Source organism: Myotis myotis, unplaced genomic scaffold (genome assembly GCF_014108235.1).
Source record: "Myotis myotis isolate mMyoMyo1 unplaced genomic scaffold, mMyoMyo1.p scaffold_m19_p_5, whole genome shotgun sequence".
In the NCBI taxonomy this organism is placed as follows: Eukaryota; Metazoa; Chordata; class Mammalia; order Chiroptera; family Vespertilionidae; genus Myotis; species Myotis myotis.
The window spans coordinates 27322675-27341604 of NW_023416357.1; positions in this window are offsets into that span (position 1 = coordinate 27322675).

Sequence of the window (18930 nt, forward strand, 5' to 3'; positions counted from 1 at the left end):
GCCTTTGGCAACCCGCACAATAAAAGTTAGGATGCAATTCTGGCCTTGATAGCTTTTACTGTTTTTCTTGGGGGAAGCTCAGCTTGTGCCGAAAAAAGAAAATGAGGGGCAGAGAGAGAAACATCATTTTCCATGGGCATCTTATGCATGAAATAGAAAGAAATCATCTTTGTTAGAACAATTTGCAATCAGCTCTCCTCTAAGGAGAGATGTTATGCTTATAATTTCTAATTTATGCAGAAAGATATTATTCCATAACAGACCATTGTCACACTGGCAACAGATGACTTGATCTATCTCAGTAGGCTTATCATGACTAATTCCAACTTCTGAACTGCTGGAATACCCATGAGCATCATTTTACTTAAGTTCTAGAAACAGACTCCTGGTTCTGGCAAGTCGCACTTCCAGGACAGAGCTTTACAAAGGCTACTGGAATCTTCTCTTGGAAATTTTCTACTGCTGGAGACTACAGACATTAAAATCTATAGCCTCACTGAACTTCTCCTAATACATAGCTAATTACATTCTATTGGAAACCAGTGTGACCTGCAATATTGATAGGGATACTCAAACTGGCTTAATGGCAGGGTCACAAGCAAATGGCACCTAGGGTGGCATGCAAAAACAAAACAAAGCAATTTCAAATAAGGCTGCATCTGGCTTGTTCTTAGTCTGCGTTTGTATTGTACCTATTACACTGTCAAGGTCCCTGAAAAATTCCCATAACTAAGATCTGAATATCTTGAAGAGCTATAAATCTCTTGACTAGGGGGAGGAAGAAAGAGCTTAACATATAAACTTTGAAAATAAAATAATGTATTAAAGTGAATGATATCATTAGGAGCAATAAAACATCAGGAATTAACTTTGAGGCAGAAGAGTACTGAGATGCATCCCCATAGTGTCACATACAGGCAGGAGCAGCCCACAAGAGCTAGGAAATCTAGGTGAGTCATCCCTAGGCCCTGGCCCTTGTGAGTAAAGGAAGTAATCTTGTTGAGTTTGCCTCTGAGTGACTGACTTATTTTGTTTAGTGCAGTAGTCTCAAGGTTCATCCAAGTTGTGGCAAATGGCCACATTTCATCTTTACTTATGGCTGAGTAGCATTCCATTGTATATGTATACCACATTTTCTTTATTCAAGCATCTATCAAAGGACATTTTGGTTGTTTCCATGTCTTGGCCACTGTAAATAGTGCAGAGGGCTCAATCCTGGCAATCTAATCACCTTCCGTAGGTCTCACCTTCTAATACCATCACATTTGGGGGTTAATATTTGAACATATGCATTTGGAAGGGACACAAATATTCAATTAATAGCATTACTCTTGTATGCAAAATATAAAATCTAAATTAAACATTGTTGTGAAAACTAGTGATAAAGCTCTTAGGGCCCTGGGCACATGCTACTTCTGAGTATGTTTATGGTTGCTTTCCCTGCCCAGAGCTATTATCACACAATGGGCACAATCACTGTTTTACATTCGCTGGAGATTTTGGAGGTCACACCTGCCCGTTGTCACACAGGCAGCACCACATTCACACTCTGGTTCTCCAAAAGGACACCCTTGAACAAATCACTAAATACACATGGTCTTACCCCTTAAGTAGAGAGTGCAAAGAAAGACAAAAGCTGAGTCTCTCAGATAGATGAGACAGCATAGAGGCAATGAAAGGAAAACAAAGTTGGAAATGTTGGGATTTTGGAACAAAAAAATACAAAGGACCAGTTGGACAACGGGTATGGGAAGAATGGAGCCAGCAGAATGATTCAGAGAATCTGCTCTTTCTGGTGGGGAGAAATATCGGTGCCTTTGCTCAGGAGGACTCAGGAGAGAGCCAGACTTGAGGATTAAAGGTAAGCTTGCTTTATAAAAAGTAGAATTTAATGTGTGGCTGACAAGATGAGTCTGAGACGAACAAGGACATGCTCTTGAGATTTCTGACCCGATATTTGGGAGACATTTGTGGGCAGGAAGTAGATAATGGAGAATGATCTTCATACAAATGAGTGGTCAGGTTGAAGTTGCCTCTATAGTAGCATTTTTTTTTTACACAAAGATTGTTGTTTCCCCACAATTGCACCCAGAAGAGTTATACAGTTCAATGAAGGAGCAGTCACTTTCTTATGAAAAGTACATATGAACTTGAAACTGTTTTATGATCTAAAAATTTAACAAAACTATTCTATTTTTAATAGATGCACATAATTCTAGAGGATAAGTCAATTTCACTATATTTAATTAATAGAAACTCTTGAAGGAGGAGACACCATGAAATAATAACTATGTTGAAGAGGAACGTGAAGGATATGGAGCAGTCTGAATGACCCTGGGCTAGGCAGACTCCATCTTGGCCCATATTTGCTCTTTATTGTGGAGAGTGAGACCCAGACCTCAAAGTTTCCTAATTAGAGGAATTACCTGAAGCACCTGGTGATTAAAATGTCAGGTTTTAAAGTCACTTTTCCAGAGATTCCCATTGAACAAAGCTGGTGAGAGGGGGTGGCTGTGAAATAAATATCCACTTGTCCTGAACATCAGAACCACTCTGAGGGCCTTTTAAACAGAGTGTTGGGCTCAGCCTCCCAAGTCTCTAGTTCAATATGCCTGGGTGTGACAGAGGAGTCTGTATGTCTAAAAATGCCCCTTTAAAGGTGATGCAAACACTGCTGGTGCCACACCAGGTCCAAGCTTTGAGGAACACTTCCATAAGGTATTCTTTTCAGGGAAATAAAATTCAATTCTTGCCAGTGACCTCACTCATGAGCCATAACTGTGAATGCCTTTTCCTCTGCAAGGGTGACCTGGAGCTTCAGCCACCTCCCTCTTCCCTTGGAGAGAGTGACTTCCATATCCTGAAAGTACCCTGCCCACCACTCAGCACTTTCAGGATGTGGATGCCACTCTCTCCAAGGGAAAAAGGAAACCTGAGAAATAGACCCATTAAATCTTGAGTAATTTATAATCAACACACATCCCCCAAGAATGTTGACATTGTATAAAAAGAGTGAGCAGGCAAAATCAAAGAAATGCATTTCTAAGGGTGCAATTCCTGGCTGAAGGGGAGAAAAGAGTGTGGACCAGAAAGCGTCCTTTTACCTCTTCAGGAAACATGTGCACAATCCCCACCTCTAATTCTTACCCTAACTGTGTGCTTATTTGCCTACTATTTAACTTATTTCCCTTTCCATGTTTTCATTTTTTTTTTAATTTTGGTTTTATTTTTTTGGAAAGGCACATCCCCCCATCCACCTCAGTTTAATCTGCAACAATTTTGAGAGTGCTAAAAAGTAATTTCTTACATAAAATTTTATAAATTGGCATGATGGTACCAGTATGATGCCTCTTGAAACTTTCATGAATTGTCTGCCATTAAGCATTTTTTCCCCCTTTTGTAGCTCTGTCTTGGCCTCCCCATCAGCTCTTAGCAGGCAGAGTGTGGTGAGAATACTTTGCAAGCACCCATCAGGGCCCCGATGCAGGCACCCATGCCTCATCCTCCTTTATTGTACTATGAGAAAAGCTGAGCAGTAAAGATGGGCCTAGGACCTTGGCTGGTAACCTGCTCCCCAATACCATGCTGATTCTGACAGATGGAGATGTTCCTGGGCAGGTGAGGCTCTGTCCTGTGACTCAGTACTGAACCCTCTGAAACAAGATAATGTTGCATTCTATCATGGACACACATACAAGGCTTTCTTATTTGCCTGTCAAATCATTTTAGTTTTAATAGAAATTCACATTCATAGCTTTAATATTAATTCTGTTGTTCAATTTTGGGGGTGAGATATAGCTAAAATGGAAAAAAAGTCATGTGTAATATTTTTATCTTTTTTTTTTCAAATTATACTAGTGAACTTCATAATTCTAAATGGGAAGTTGGCTCTTAAACCTTCCTCCCACCCTACTCCTCCCCCTGAAATACCAGTGGAACACATTTTTTTCTCAGAAAAATAAATTTCTAAAATACTAAAATTACTACACATTAAACCATAAGAAAGCATATTAAGTGAATATTTGGAGTCTGCCTGGCTTAAGACCAGAAAGCATGGAAATTAAACCTTTAGGCCTAAATTTTAACATAACTTAAAAGTTCTACATTAGAGTTAGACTAATGGTGTTTTTCCCAAGTTGGTTTTCAGAAGCCCTCTAAGCTCTGAATTATAAAGAAGGAAAATACCCCCAAAAGAGATAGAGCTTCAGGATGATGATGAAGTTTTTAAGATTCACTGCCTGGTTTTACACAATTGTATACCTCCAATTCACAACTGCCTCTATTTAAAGGAAAACATTTTTTAACTCTTTATAAATAGTCCCTGAAGTTGCATTATCCCCATAGAACATAATTGATGTGGCATTCTGAGGGGGTGGGAGGTAAGTAATTGATCCTATTCCCTGACTGTCACTTTGTTAATGTTAGAATTAGAATCAGTGATTCTCTCTAAAACACAATGACATTTCAAGGAAGTTATTTTTAATGTAGGTGTTTTCATCTGACCCAGATCAAAGCATCTTGGAGAATAGATGATTTCTGGGATCTCTGAGAGATAGACCATACACATCCTTTCTCTTCAGGGTTGTCCTTCACTCTTCAAAATATGACATGGACCCTGTTTATGAAGCAAGTTTTCATTTATTTCTTTTCTGTAGGACAACATGTTATATTTTCACAATAATAAAATGAGGTTTTGGTTCAGTGAATTTTCTTATTAGACATATGCATTAAAGAAACAACAATTAGTTTAGCAATTGAAAGATTTCTGATTAAATATGGGTCCACTGGAACATTCTGGTCACTACTGAGATGAATCTACACATAAACCTTTAATTAGGCGATCACATCCTACTTATATCAGTGCCCCCAATGTGGAAAATGTAACTGTTAGAGAAAAATATGATTAAACATAATTTGCTTAAATCTATCCACACACATCTAGATAAAAATATATAAAATCATGATTTCAATATTTTACCATTCAATATAAGATATTGCTTAGAAACTAAATGATCAATAGTATCATTTTTAACGATCTATGTACAAGTTAGACATTGGATAGAGACTTGACAGTCAACTGATAATTTTCTGGCAACAAATCATTGTCTCTTACCTGTTCCTGACCAGATAACAGCCCCTGCTTGACCATTACCTGGAGATCCATACTTGATTTGGGGTGCCTCTTTCCTTGACACACTCACTTCCTTATATCCAACTTCAACTGGGAAATTTCTCCTCACTCGTTTCAAATACTCACACTACAGTCTTGACCCCACTTGCTTGCATCAGAGCTTTAGGTGTTGGCCACATGATTTTCACTTCCATCTGGGGAGTTTTTCTCCCACATAAGTTTTAGAATCATTAGGAAGAAGGATAGTAATTCCATGGCCCCTGTTCATGGGAGCCAGGCTCCCACTGAGATCCCCAATGCTCCCTGCCATGTGCAATTCTATGTCTCAAATATCCTCTGGCCAATCTTTTCCTTTGGTCTGAAGTGACCTAGAGTTCACAGTAGGTGATAATGTATGTGGAAATGGAGAAACACCTTTAGAATTTGAAAATGGTACTACTTTGTATCTGGCCTTTAAAGAACCTGGATTGACCAGGTTAATAACACTTATTCCTGGTTTGATCAATTTTCCTCTTCAACCTAAGACTGAAGTCACTGAGCTCTACTAGTAGGCAGAATAGCACTTGGGTAAAATAAGCATAGCACTCACCCTGAGTTTCACTCAGACCCAATTCCTCAGTAGGACTATTTATCTGCTGCACTCACAGAATCTCAGCACTAGTCACTCAGTTCTGTTAATCCAGGGCCACTGGGGACTATTTTATGAGAGAGTTCACATGAATCTTCCTTTGTGGTGGTGTATGTCATTAGTGGCTGACAAAATGTCTCTTTTTTTAACATAAACTTTGAGCCAATGGTACAACAGCAAAGTTAGAAAGTATTAGTTTATATTGATGGCAATTTAAACACTTCAGATGAAACTAACCCACTGTTAGATTCAATTAGGAGAGCAAAGGACTATAAATGACCCATTTAAACATATCTTCATTTTGTTTGGTGGCTTTGGAAATGAAAGGACAACTAAAAATGTGATGCTTAAAGAAAGCTGTGGAAAAAATCAAAAGACACTACCACCTTCAAGAAAAAGGACTGCATTCAATGAAGTTGAAAGTTCTACTTTGCTCCCTCACTTTTTATATTTAGTGACAAGTTTGTGGTGTTTTTTTAAAATGTCACACATTGTAAATCGAAAGAATTTTTAAGGGGTGGAAAAAGCCAATGATGGGGTACAGGCTCTGGTACACCCACTTGTGACCATAGCACTAGATAATTATTCAGACCTTCTCAACATTCTCTCATGTTGTTTGTGTTATAATTAGGGCTCTCTATTAGAAATAAGGTAGTAAAGTCTCCCTGAAGAATGGCTGAGTTTGTGTGCCAGAATATTGGACTATAAGGGCTACTTTTTGTTGGCTTTTTATTATAACATGTGCTACATTAACTCACTCACCTTTAAAAACTTTTTCCCCCTCTATTTGGAGGTTGCCCAAACATTTTTAAGTTGTTTCCTCATTTTTACTGATTTATAGGAAAACCTCAATCATGTCCCCAAACTCACATTTGAATAATAATAAAAAATCATATTTTACTACAGCAGTGTTGGCAGGAGGTTAAAATATCACTTTGAAAAACACTTACTCACTTATTTTTATTTTTTAAGAATTACAAGGCAGCCTGACTTAACTGAGACATGTGGTTAGTTTTACCTTCAATTTGTTTTATTTGAAAAACAAAAAGAAAAGACCTTAATTTGGGTCCTCAAGAATGCAACTTGAGTTCATAAAAATAAACATGAGTCAAGTTTTGCAGGATTTGGGGGGTCTAGGGCAAAATCTTAAAGGTAAAGAACTCAGAACTCTCTGGTAACCAAAGGGTGATGGGTTCAGGAAACAGAGTTCACATACTAGTATTTATCCATTCATATCACTTTAGTGAGGCTGAATAGCTATAACGTTGGAAGCCTGTGCTTTTTTGTTAGGGGCTAGAATCTATTTATAAGGCATAATAGACAAAAGATCAATGAGTGTAGCATGAGAAAAGAGAACTGAATAATGTCTGGATTCCTCCTGACCTGTTGTGGTTCCTCAGCTCTGGGCTCTGTTTAGAGAACATCATGAAAACATGTCTCCAATTCCACATATTTTTGAAGCTCTTTGGAATTGATGTGCAGTCAAAGCAATGAGAGTGAATTGTATAAGTGTGTGTTTTTGTGACTACTCACCCACCCCAGAGATCTGTCCTTGCAAGCCCTGCTAGAAACATTAAATGGGAAAAGAATACAAATAGATTATTTTGCCAGTGTTAACAACTCAGTGCTTAGAGCATTGGCCCCACATTGAAGGGTCTCAGGTTGGATTCTCTGTCGAGGGCATGTACCTGGATTGTAGGTTGATCCCAGCCCCAGTACAAGCGGGTGTGGGATGCAACAAATATCTCTTTCTCTCTCTCCCTCTTTCTAATTGCCTCTCTTTCTAGCTCCCTTCCTCCCTCCCTCCTACTGTCTCTAAAAATCAATGCAAAAAATATACTTGGGTGATTATTAAGAAAGAAAGAAAAAAAAAAGAAAGGGAGGAAGGAAGGAAGGAAGGAAGGAAGGAAGGAAGGAAGGAAGGAAGAAGAAGAAAGAAAGAAAGAAAGAAAGAAAGAAAGAAAGAAAGAAAGAAAGAAAGAAAGAAAGGAAAATACTTCATTGAAAGGAGCAAAGTCAACTCAACAGGATGTCCTCCATTCTGTTTTCAGGATATTGCTCACATTCTAATCTTTTCTCTCCTAATACCCCTCACCTCTTCACTGACCTTAAGCAAACATAATCATCAACCTACTATTGCCAACACCCAAGCCTACGGCATCCTTAAATAATAAAACTTGTCACAGGGTATTTTAAATATGTCATCACATCGCTGTCATATTGCTGAACTATGAGCTTCTAGGAAGCATGGTTCTGAGTAATACATAAGCCTAACTCAGCACTCTCCTAGTACATAATAGACACTCAATGCAGGTTATAGGGGGGAAACCAAGAATAAAGGAAATGATAAAACAAAGGAGGATACCACTAGTAAAATTTGTAAATATACATAGATGAGTTAAGTAAAACATTAAGTAACACATCATAGCCTCGGAATATAGTGTAATAGTAGTCTAAAGAGTGTTTCTGTTCCCTGACATCATAAATATTTTTTTCTAAGCATCTCAGTGCTGCCTCTTTGAAATGCTCCACTTTCAGAAATATTCTCAGGTCATCAACGCAGTGGTTGTGAACTCTATGGGTTCTTATCACTATAGTACTAGTGATTGCTCATTGCCAAGGAGCCGCTGTAGGTCTAATGTCATGGAGGCGTTACATCCCTGTAAGAGTAACATGGACTTACCAGCATGTGGTATCTGTAAGAGAAGATCTGGACCTCCCACCCCCATACACACTTCCCCCAACACTTAGAATGGAGCCTGGGGCACAGGACAAACTCCATAGATATCTGCTGAATGAATGGCATACTAATATGTTTTCTCCTCAATTCTCAAATTGTGTAGGATTACCTGTACTCTCTGGTTACAGGACCCAGAGCACAAGGTTAGGTGACATGACTTTCTGCAAAGGCAACTGCACTGACCAGCCCCTTGGAAGCGTTGGTGGTGCTTAGTTATATAATTAACTCTAAATCCTCCTTGTTGTGGGTCCCAAAGTTAATTTTACTCTTAAAAGTGATTGTCATTGTCACTTAAACTTTACCTCTAAAACAGACTTGCAGAAGTCAGGAATTTCTTAAAATTTATCTTTATTGTTGAAAGTATTACATATTTTCTTCTTTTTTTCCCATTGACCCCTCTACCCTGCACCTGCCCCACACCTTAGGCCTTCACCACATCATTGTCTATGTCCATGGACTATGCATGTATACATATAATTCTTTGGTTAATCTCTCCCTACCCACCAACCCCTGCCTTCTAATAGCTCTATCAAAGGAATTTGGGTAGCTTATTAATACCCATCCCAAAATCTGATTTAAAAACCCTCAAACACATCCTAAAAAAGAGACCCATTCTTATAGATAAAGACAATATACATCGATCCTCGTACGCTTTTTTAATTAATCAAAATTATCTTATTTGGCCAGCACAAAGTGAAGCTATCCCATGTAAGATGATGTTGGAGACTTAACTATCAGCTATAAAAATCCACACACATGAACAGGGTCATGTCTACAGACTCTTTCACATACATGAATGATGGTATGAAGGGAAATTTACAGCTGAAGTAGAAAAGAGTTATAGCATATTTCTTACTATGTGTATAGTTTTTAATCCTCACTTGAGGATATGTTTTTATTCATCTTTTTAGAGAAGAGGAAGAGGGGAGAGAGAGAGAGAGATTAAAGTAAGAGAGAAACATCAATTGGTTGCTCCCGTCGTATGCACCCTGACTAGGAATCAAACCATCAAACCTGCAACCTAGGTATGTGTCCTGACTAGGAATTGAACCCTAACCTTTTGGTATATAGGAAAAAGTTCCAATCAACTGAGCCACCCGGCCAGAACTTCAATAAAAATTTTACCAAAGTCTTACCATGTATTTACATCATTTGAATAAACATGGCCAGTCCATATAAGTCTCATATTCAGTTGTATCAAATAAAAGAGAAAACATTTGAATATAGATCCACAACTCTGTATATGACAATATATCTACAAATATGGGTACTAAGGTAATTAATTATTTTTGCCTTATCTTATCTCTGAAATTGACATAAATTGACATGCATCTTTCCATTAAAGGCATCCTGTAATCACTGTGAGCCTGGATGGAGATCAGAGTCTTCTGAAGAGGTTAGCATGTGCTACTATGTGTAATCTCAGAGCCCTATTAGCTTAAAACCATTTAGGATTAATTCTCTGCCTGAGGAAATTTGGACATTGCCAGCAGTCTAAATTTCCATGTGTGGGAAATCCTTAGATAAGTTTTGTTCTTCTTGCACCCTTGGACAAAGTTGAAATATTCAAGTTTCTTCTACATTCCTCTTTATGTTCTGGCTTTATATTTGTTAATCCTCTCTTGAGGTTATAACTCTTTCATCACCCCATTTTATGAAGGTCTCTTATGAGCTTCCCCAAGAGTGAGTGTGTATGCCCTAACTGGTTTGGCTCAGTGGATAGAGAGTCAGCCTGTGGACTGAAGGGCCCCAGGTTTGATTCTGGTCAAGGGCATGTACCTTGGTTGCTAGCACATCCCCAATAGGGGGTATGCAGGAGGCAGCTGATCGATATTTCTCTCTCATCTATGTTTCTAACTCTCTATCCCTCTCCCTTCCTCTCTGTAAAAAATTAATAAAATATATTAAAAAAGAGTGAGTGAGTGAGTGAGTGTGTGTGTGTGTGTGTGTGTGTGTGTCTTGCTCAATACTACAAAAAAATAGGGTACATTTATAGATCAACATGACTTAGATTTGATGTAAGGAAATACATATATCCACTCTGTCACACATTAGGTCAAACATAAATGAAAAGTTATTAAGTATTAAGTATTGGCCTACAATTCATTAATTCCTTAAAGAGGTTAAGTGGACTTGGATTCCCTTGAGTTTTTGTTGGAGATCATACTCCACAAATCTTAACCAGCTATATATTACAACTTCTCTTGCCATTGCCTGTGTTCCATATATACCCTATGGTGACTTCCTGGAGAGAAGAGAAAATATCAATTACACTTATAGCAGTATTTGGTGTATTAGTAAAGATTAGGTAGTTGGTTGGTTGGATGGGTGAATGGACAGGTGGATGGTTGGAAGGATGGGAGGGTTGGATACATGGAAAAATGGATAGAAAGTTGGTTAGATAAATGAATCAATGGTGGATTATGGTTGGTTGGATAAGTTGATGAAACAATGGTTCAATAAGTAAGGATTTATGTGGGAACAAAAGAGGGCTATCGTCTCAAGAGACGTGAGACTAATAAATAAATGAATATTCTATATTTTGCTACTCTCCCCTGAAAAGCAGGAAGATTCAATTTGTGTAGTCTAAACATTCCTTTTTGAGAGGAGGACAACTAAATTATATCCTGGGTCAAGAATCAATCCTTTACCTGTTGCACATCTGGCTTTCACAGAGGTGCTGACAATTCCTTGAAGCAGCATTCAACCTAAACTATCACATTACTCTTTTATCTTCCCTCCTTTTTCTCCTACTTACATTTAATAGAAACATTTTGAGTCCCTATTCTCTATAAATTCTATCATGTGCTACAGTTCCCAGCAACAAATTCTCACTGTAATTGAAAATACCAGGCAAAATCATGGGACTATTTTAGCACAAATGCGTACCATGGGAGGAGGGTTGTATGGCTCCGTTATCAACAGAGGTCATCTCTGGGACAAAGAGCTGAGAGACATCCCAATAAGGAACTCAGAGAAAAGGGAAGATGAGTGAAGGGATGAAAGAAAAAGGGCAACTTGATGAATATGTTGGACCTTAAACTACTTTATGTAATTTAAACATTTTATACCTAAAATAATATTTGGAGGAGGATTTGCTATATTCAAACATTTCTATATTCAGACTAAATGTCTGATTTTTAAGAATCATTCTCACATTGGGGCCTACAAAATAGAAATTAAGGTGAGCTATATAGAGCAGAGGCAAAGTGCAGAGAATACTGTAGTCTATGGAAAGTCCACATAAAACTTAAAATGTTAACATGACTTCTTTCACCTCAGGTGAATTTATAAATGAAACTTTTTTTTCTTTTTTAAGGCTACAAATTCATTAGTATATCCTTGGGAATGACTGATTCAATTCAAAGGATTTTTTTTTTTTTTTTACAATTTGACTCTAATCTGAACCATTATTTCTAATTTCTTAATATGAAACTAGAAATATTGGTGACCTAATAAGTTTTACAGCACTGCACACAACCTTCTTTATGGAGCTTACACCATTATGTAATATGTTATAAAGCAAGTTGAATGTTGTAAAACTCATTATTTTTTTCTCTTAGCTAAAGTGCATGATAGCCAAAAATTTAAGTGGAAAGCTATTAAAGTTCCAGAAATCCAAACCTTACATGTTTTTTCAAATGTTTTATTTTTCTGTTTTTGGTGCTTTGTGTCAGTTTCTGCTGTTCGGTCTATTGAAAGATTGCATACTAACATTGCAAACAAAGTTAGGAGGCTACTATAGAATCTTGGGGCCTTATACATTTTTATATGATTTATTTTTTTCACTTTTTTTTAGGACGGTTACAAACTAAGTGGAACAATTAGAATGGACAGTTAAAGTTAATTGTTTTTTTAAAAGTAAATATCAGAAAGAATCATTTATTGTTAATAATAGTCTTATTACTCTAAGCTTCAACCCAAACAATTTTTCTCTTCTTAGAGAACCTTGACATGGAATAATGAAGAAAGGACCTTTATTACTTGTTGAAGTTTGCTGTTTCTCTCCTATGGTTCTTGCTGTCATGCCTCTGTTTGTAGGTCCAGGGTATAGCTGGTTCCATCTTTAAAATGATGCTGTCTTTGACCTAATGGGCCACTAGTATTACCGAGTGTCTTTGTCACAACTTCTGGGTGAGTTTAGAATTTATAGATAAGATTGACTAATAGTAAGCATAAAGAATTAAGAGAAAATATCTTTCAATAAGCAGAAATTGTCTCCCTCCTCATCACTACACAAAGACTTATCTTAGGCCCATATCTCCTCCAACAAAAGAAGTGGAGGGTTTTGCAAATTTGTTAAAACATCGGTTGTTTCATTTGTTTTTTTTGTTTTTATTGAAATTTTGTACCATTTGTTTTTACCACTCATACAGTTCCCACAAATTGGAAGTATGCTTGAAAATTAATCTTTAGGTGAAATATTTGCAATGTCAAATATCTCTTAGAATAGGAAAAGTTTTTGTTGCCAAAACCACAACTGTGAACTATAGCAGGTACTTACATTGAATTTCCAAAAGCAGAACCACAAACAGAAGTCAACATTAGAATCTATAGGGATATAGTCTTTAATTCTTGACTTCTATGTTCATGTTATATTGCAAAGATTATTACATACATTATGGTAGACTTCTAACTATCTGCCAAAATGCACTTTTCTCTTTTCCCTTAGTAATTTTACCCTGTGATTTTTAGGTAAGGCTCATGGTTATTGGTAACAAAGACTACATTTCCTAGCATCCCTCATAAACAATGTGGCCATGTGCCTACATTCTGACCAATGGACTATAGGAAAGTAAAAATCGAGGTCCTTAGGAGAAGTATGCTTTAGCCTCCTCTTCTTTCCTCTGCTCCTCACCCATTGTCTCTTTACTGCTAAATGCAAAGATAGTGTAAAAGCTGATATTGAGAAGCTATCTTGGACCATGAGATGTCCTCAAGATAAAACCTGGGTCATAGACCTCACCGGCCTTGAACTAACAACTTCCAAACTTCTTAAAAAGGAAGGAGAAAAGAACATCTTGTTTTAGCCATCTAAATTTAGTTTTTGTTCTTATTACTTATACTTAAATCTAATCCTAACTTATACAGTGACCATAATGTCATCTATTTTTTTATCAATCAAGTTAGTAAAACTTAGTAAGAGAAAATCTATGAAAATCTCTAGCAAATTACCTGGCACAGACTAGGATTCCTGTATATAACAGTTAAATAGTTTATCAAATGTTTCCAAAAACATCAATTCAATTAATAAAATCATTATATGAATAAAAATATAATCAATCTGAAAGCTGTTATTTTGAATAAAAATATAATCAATCTGAAAGCTGTCAGACACTCTGAAAGCTGTTAGACAATCTAAATAAAGACCTGTGAGTGTTAATGTATACAATTGGTCTTGTATGTACACATTTTTGTAGGGTATATACCTAGAAAAGGAGTTGCTGGGTCATAGGATGTGTGTGCGTATACATTCAGCATTAGTAGACACTAACATATAATTTTCAAAATGGCCCTTCCAATTTACACTTCCACAGAGTTTATATGAGACTTCTAGTCACAAATTCAGAGACACTTGATCATTTACTTATTTATTTTATTTTATTTTATTTTATTTTATTTTAAACATTATACTGGTTATGTAGTAGGTGTCATTGCATTTTTAATTTTCATTTCTCTGATAACTATGAGATTATATCTTTTCATATGTTAATAGCCATTTGGAAGACTTCTTGTGAGCTATGAATATTTGTTTCTTATCCATTTTAAATTAGGTGAAGTGTTTACCGAATATATGTACTTCAACTACCACATCCCACTTTGTAGCTTGCCTTTTTCTTCTCTCAATAACATCATTTGATGAAAAGAAGTGCTTTTCCATTTTGTGTCAGAATTCTCATCTATAAAATGAAGAGATCAATGTGATTTTGCCTTTAAATTCTCCAAGAGCAATTAATCTTGTAATCTATACAAAGTCTTTTGAGACACAATTTAAGAAAAATCCACCCAGCTGGTATGGCTCAGTAGATTGAGGGTTGTCCCATAGACCAAAGGGCACTGGTTGATTTCAGGTCAGAGCATATGCCCAAGTTGAGGGCTGGATCCTGATCCCCAGTACGGGGCATGCAGGAGGCAGCAGATCTATGTTTCTCTATCTTAGATATTTCTATCGCTCTCCCTCTCCCTTTCTCGTCTCTATCTCTCTCTCAAAAAAAAAAAAAAAAGAATAAAAACATATATATATATATATATATATATATATATATATATATATATATATTTTTAATAAGAATCCTAAGAATAAATGAAAAGTCCCTTAACTGGAACCCTCATGTGGTTCTACCTCTCTGGCCATTGACTATCAAAAGACTTTGTCTTTAATTCTGTCATCACATTTCTTTTGATGCCTTTACAGCAATACGCAGATGCCCCCTTATTGTAATTGATGCTTACAAAAAGAAGGCTCAGGTGGGCTGTCTTTCTGTCCTAAAATAATGCAGAGCATTTTTAATGTGGAAAAGATGGCAAGTGTTATTTTCTGCAATAGCTACGGGAGCCAGAACAACCCCAATTCTCTTTCTAGTACCTCTTGTTGTTTGTATTTTAAGTTATTTATTTACCTACATAAATCATAGCAAAGGCATTATTTGTCTCTTGAGTAAGTTTTATCATAGACTCTTAAAAATGGATGTACTGCGAGGGCAATTTAATGTTTGTTTGGATTTTTGCAGACTCTCAGCAGGTTCAAGAATCTGGAAAGATTTTTTTAGAACTTTTCTGAGGGGGGAAAAATAAAGCAACTTTTATAGCTCTGCAAAATAGGATTCCTTACCTACTAAGAAACATTCTTAAAACCCTCCTGCAGCTTCCATAAAAACACTTTATTTAGCAGCTCTTTGCATTTTGAATACGTCCAAATCTTTAGGGACATAATTTATTTGCGGAAAATATATTTTTATTTTTTATTGTGTTTTTATACTGTGTTTTATACCCTTTTACAAGATGTTCTTATATAGGTCCTTAATTTCATATATTCTTATACAAATTTATCGGTGCTTTGCATGTGAATATTTTCCAGTTTTTCAATGTCAAGAAAAAAAATAAGTGAAGGAAAGCCAACCTGGGAGTGAGAGATTTGTGTGTATAATCTAGTGGAATAGGGACCACATATTTCTCCTTCTCCTTCTTAATTGTAGATATGAAAGATGTATAGATTACCATGATGTGTGTCAGAACTATTACAAATACATTGCTCAAAAATTGTTATTTTTTTTATTGAGGCTTTTTGCAGCTTGGAGGGAGAACCATTTCTATAATGTTGACATTGTCTTAAGTGGAGTTTTGATGGAGCCCTTGGAGTCTTCCTCAAGAGTTCCAATTCAAATAACATAAACAAAGCATTACCACCACCAGGATCCTCCGAGAAGCAGGATGGGGGAGGTTCAAAGGACAGTACTGATCATTTGCTTTATATATTTACCCAGGTTTATTTTCTCTATAACAACTTTATGTTGTTTTCATTACTTTTAAATAAAGATAAAATATTATAGTAATTTCTTATAATTATTATGTACGAAAATATATTGCTAATTGGGCTATTGGCGGTATTACAGACATTTAACACCAGATGCAGGAGTTATGCTGAGCTGCTGTTTGAACTTCATACTGTAACTGCAGTCAAAATACATGCATTATTAAAAGCACTCTGTTAAACTCTACCACTACATTTCCTTCTACACAATGGGAGTTGCTATGAAGTAGTTCTAAGAATGTGTTAGAGTTAGGGGCTGTCTTTGGGACAGAATCAGACAAGTTTGTCCAGTAGAAAGAGGGGGCCATGGAGCTGTAGGATGATTCTGAACCTCGCCAGTCAGAAGACAAAGTCGACTCTCCTTATACCCATGGATGCCATCCTGTGGGAAGGAGAGCTCTACTGTGTACCTGTTCAAGTGTAAGTGTCATCCAAAATGATGAGCAGGACAGCTGAAGGCCATATCCCTATGAGAAAGTATCTCACAGGCTGGCACATGTGGTCCTGGGTGGTCAGGTAAAGACCCCTCCTGGCAGTGGCCTGGAGCTGGTTCCACAAGTACTGACAAGGATTTGGAGCCTATGTCTTTACTGAGCCTGTCAGTCAGGGTTATGGCTGAGTAGGGCACTCAGGCCAGCTTATTCTGAGAGGCAGGGATAGGGAGGAGGACAGTTCATACACTTCCTTTTTCTGTCCAAAGGAGACACAACAATCTAAATAGGACAACTTAGTTGTTCTTTATGTTTCCATCTCTGTGTGTCTCTCTGTATTGGGGCTTGGCTCAAAAAGGCCCCTCTCTGCTCATGTGAGTCCCATCCAGGAAAAGGATGCTCCTGCTCTCACTCTGCACCCATCTACCTTGCTCAGCCCTGACAAGTCAGACTGATAGCATAAACTTTGAATGTGAGCTTAGGAGCTGGGAGCTGGAATATACATTTTTGTATTTTTAACATCCTTTCCATATCCACATCCTCCTTTTCAGTGGGAAGCTGGTCCTTAGCTGCCCTGACACAAAGTACGGTCAGGTCCTGGGCAAGAGAGAGACTGAATCCAGCTCTGTCCACCTGCCAGCGGCTTCTCCACTCCTCAACTGCCTCCCCTGAACTGTTGAAAAAGTGACAACTGAAGCCTTGTGCTGAAAGGGGTGACATTTCATGGGGACACCATGTGAAATTCCCTCCTTGGCTTGTGCAGTTGTCAGGGAGCTAATTTCCCAGGAGGATCCAGTCACTGCCAGGCAGCAGGACCTCCAGCCTGGGAAGGTCGGCCACAGCTGCTTGAGCACAGGAGGGAGGTAAATTATTTCCCCGTTCCTATATCAGAGACTTTGGGGCCTCCACAAATAATACTCTAAAACTCACTAACGCATCATGATCAATAAATCACTCAATGATCTAGTTGTGACACAGTCATTTAAAAAGAAAAATCAGCCTTTGTGGTGAATGTACAGCATCTGGACTGTAGGGGGTGCAAGAGCTCCACTTCCTCCAGGGCTGCACTGTGTCTCCACGGGTCAGACCCCACATTGAATAGGCCTTTATCACCACAACAGAGCCAGCTCTTCTATGAATCCAGCCCTATGAGAAAGAGGATCAAATCAGCATGCCTTTTGACAGTGTAAGCTGCAATCTTAAACCCAAAGCTGTGAGTGAGAGCTCAGAAGAGGAGCGAGCTTGTAGGCATCCTATGAATTGCCCGCGGGAGCCCCCCTCTGCCAAATCTGTGGGATCAGTTCAGTTGATTACAAGAAGACTTTCTTACCCTAGACATGAATGCACAAACTGGCTGCTTTTGTGGAGGCCAGTGTCACAGAAAACATAGCAGAGAGGTTGTTTTTGCCAAGAAGAAAGATGATCAAAGGTTCCTGCAAATGGATAAGTGGGTAAATGGATAAATGGATAAGTGGATGATCCTAATTTGGTGTGAGACAGGGACTGAATTTTCTGGGCCCTTATTAAAAATTGTTACACCTAATTCACGTGTATGATACAAGTGCCATGTGACAAGATATGCCCTAACGATAAAATTCATATAAGCACGCACATTGATGGGCGTCTACAGGGCCCATGACTGATTTTCCAAATGGACTCAGCACTGCTCGCACTTCCTCTCAGCACAGAGACATGTCTGGTTCCAGTCCCCAACAGGATGGGCCAGACCTGGAATCACTGCACAAAACAGAGTCAGGGGTGAGGCCGAGGTGGAAAGGCTAAGGGAAGTTAGAGGCTCCCTCCTGATCATAGTTCCAGACCAGCAGAATGGCTTTGTATGCATTTTCATTTTGCAAGCTATAGTTTTGTCAGTCAGTGTATAAAATTGCAATCTACTCAGTGATATGATTAAAAAGTAGTAATTTTTACCATATTTAAGGGTCTCTGCTCCTTCTGAATGATGATTATAGAAAATATTTGTGACCTGATTGTTTCAATATATTCTGTGTATGCCACACACAAGCCATATTTAGCTATTCTTAAATGGGGCAAAAGACACAAATACTGTGGGAATGGTTTCTAAATGCAGTTATGAAAACATTTCTTTTTCCTTTTTTTTAACAACAGATGATCATACTGCCTTGGAATAGGGTGTGTGAGGAGCAGGCTGGAGATTTATGGGACCCTACGTAAGTAATCCACAACCCACAATAACCACCCAAGCCTGGGCCTAGTTGACAAGACTCTTTTGCTCCACTGAAAGGATAAGGACATTAATCTATTAGACTGATTGGGATAAAGTTGGAAAATGAACTCCATAAACTCCATAGCTATGACTGCCTGTGTCCCTGTGTCCCTGAGCTTTGTCCACATTGGCTAAACCCACACTCTGCCTCCCTGCTGCCTGTGGACCTCAAGTTGTCAAAAGTAAGAACCTTCTGGAAGGTCCGCTATCAGTCTCCATCCTCT